Genomic DNA, 2771 nt, shown 5'->3' with positions numbered 1-2771 from the left:
CTATATATCCCATTGTTTCTATTTCTCTGTTACTTTTGCTAATATAAAAGATAATTGCCCTTTTTCCTCTGGCTGCATTTAATATCTTCTCTTTGTTTTTGATTTTCAACACTATTACTGTAAGAGGCCTAGGCATCTTTGTATTTATCCCATTTAAGACTTTGTCTTATTCATCTTTGTGAAACCAGTGCCCAGTGTCTGACATGTGTGTTTCATGTGTGTTAAACAAATGAAATCCATTGTCTCCCATAGATATTTAGGGAAGCAATGTTTGAATTCCCCTCCACCCTGAATTTTGCTCTCCCAGTGATCCTATTCTGAGTTCTAGGTTCTGTGATCTCTTTCCTTGACCCTGTTCCTGGCCCTTGGATTTGGTTAGCATTCAAACTTTGTTTCTCTCTTGTTTAATCCTGCTTTCCTCAACTGTCTTTACTTGGCTGCCCTCAGTGTCTCAGTGTCCCACATAACATTAATCCCTCACCCCCAACCCTATGTGTGTGGGGCGAGAGGGTAGGGAATTCAGACATTAGAAATAATAAAGAGTTTTAAAATTTTTGTTAAAAAAGATATCAAAAACATGGCAATTTATTTTACATATTACCTTTCAATGCACACACATTTTTATATAGTTGTAATCTTAATGTATATATAGGACTTTGTGTTCTGTTATTTCATTAACCATTATGTAATGAACAGTTATCCTTTTTCAAGAACTGAAGTCATATCATTTTGTAGTCATAACAATTCCTTTTAGGAGCATTTTAGATTTTGCTTTTCATCAGTTTGGTTTAAATAAATCTTATAAAAATTCTCAAAAAATTAATTTATTTGGCAAGCATTTGCTGAATACCTACTGCTCACCTAGCATTGTGTTAGGCATTGGGGCTACAAAGATAAATAAAATATGGTTTTTCTTTACACTTTTGAGACTTTTACATATTTAGAAGGAGGAGGAGGAACAAGATGGCTATATTGACAAAGGAGAGTAGCTAAGTGTTGCCACATGCACCACAGGAAGTGCAAGCAGGGACACATGGGAGGGAATGTCAGGAAGTTGTCATGAAGCAGGAAGCCTTGAGTTGAGTTTTGAAATATGAGTAGGTTTCACCAGTCAGATGAGGGAGATGTTGATGATTTAGGGAGTTAATCATACTGTCTTCCCCGGGCCAGTCAGAAAAAAATTGAAAAATAAACATAGGTATTAGATAGTTGCATAAAGAGCAAGATGTCATCTTTATTGCTGATAATACTTAGGTAAGGGGACTTGCTTAGAAGTCAATCTTCTAAATGGGAGTGCTAACATTACTACTCTTTATTTAACATGCATGTCTTCCTAGTTACAGTAAGCACAGGACAACCATGGTTTTCCATACAATGAGTCTACTTTTCCAAGTTTTCTGATTAAGGATTTTTTAATGAAATTGAAAAATTTAAAAATCCCATTTAAATAGCATCAAAAATATAAAATGCTTAGGGATAAATTTGTACAAATATGTGCAAGATATGTACATTGGAAACTAGAAACCTTTGCTGATAGAAATTAAAGAAGATTGCTGTAAATGGAGAGATGCACTATGATCATGCATCAGAAGACTCAATAGTTTTAAGGTGTTATTTGTACCCAAATTAATCTATAGATCTAACACAGTCCTAATCAAAATTCCAGTCAGCTTTTTTGGTAGAAATTTACAGCTGATTCTAAAATTTATACAGTAAGGCAAAGGACCTAGAATAGCCAAAATCAACTTTAAGAAGAAAAACATAGTTGAAGAACTTATACTACCTATGGAGGACAGATTCTAAGATGGCCCCGTGATGCCTACCTCTTAGTGTTCAGGTCTTTGTATAATCCTCTCCCCTTTACTGTGGACAGAACCTGCGATTTTCTTCTAATCAATAAAATATGGCAAAAGTGATGGGCTGTGATTTTATGATTACATTAAGTTATTTAAAACTGTCTTGCATCTACAGCCATGCTACCCTGAACAAGCCTGGTCTCGTTTGATCTTGGAAGCTAAGCAGAGTTGGGCCTGGTTAGTACTTGGATGGGAGACCACCTAGGAAGACCAGGTGCTGTAGGCATAAAAAATTAAAAAAATAAGAGATTGTAAGCTGACAAGGTCCTTGCAATCTGTGAGGTCAACCAAGAGTTGCCTTGCCTAAAAAAAATAAAATAAAAATAAATAAATATAAATAAAAATAAGTAGAACTGTCTTGCTAGCAAACTCACTCTCAAGTCCTCTCTCTGTCTCTCTCCCTTTGTCACTCTCCTTTTTGGTGATGTTGGGGATGCCCAGGTGGCAAGGAATTATAAGGGGCCTCTAGGAGGTAAGGGTAGCTTCTAGCTGCCAACCAACAAAAAACAGAACCTTTGGTTATGTAGCTGCAATGAACTGAATTCTGCTAACAAACATGTGAGCCAGATAATTTTTCTAGTCAAGCCTTCAGATGAGAACCCAGCCTTGGCCTACACTTTGATTATAGCCTGTGAAATGCTAAACAGAGGATCTAGCTAAGCCATGCCCAGACTCTTGACCCACAGAGACTATGAGATAATGAATGTGTGTTGTTTTAAGCCTCCAAATATGTGGAATTTGTTATGCGGCAATAAATAACCACTACACTACCCTATCTCAAAACTTATATTAAAGCTGCAGTAAACAAGACAGTGTGGTATTGGCATAAAGATAGACAGATAGATATATGGAATAGAATAGAAAGTCCAGAAATAGACCTATACAGATACGGCTAATTGACTTTCAACACAAGTG

At 36.2% G+C, this 2771-nt stretch overlaps 1 pseudogene; it reads left to right on the top strand.

Annotated features, from left to right (window-relative positions):
• Nucleotides 1-1963: 1963 nt before the first annotated feature.
• On the top strand, nt 1964-2082 carry LOC112472982 (annotated as a pseudogene).
• The last annotated feature ends 689 nt before the right edge of the window (nt 2083-2771 follow it).

The sequence above is a fragment of the Pteropus alecto genome, unplaced genomic scaffold (genome assembly GCF_000325575.1).
Source record: "Pteropus alecto unplaced genomic scaffold, ASM32557v1 scaffold39, whole genome shotgun sequence".
NCBI classification, from domain to species: Eukaryota; Metazoa; Chordata; class Mammalia; order Chiroptera; family Pteropodidae; genus Pteropus; species Pteropus alecto.
The sequence above is the reverse complement of the archived record's forward strand: the minus strand, read 5'-3'. Positions and strand labels throughout refer to the sequence as shown.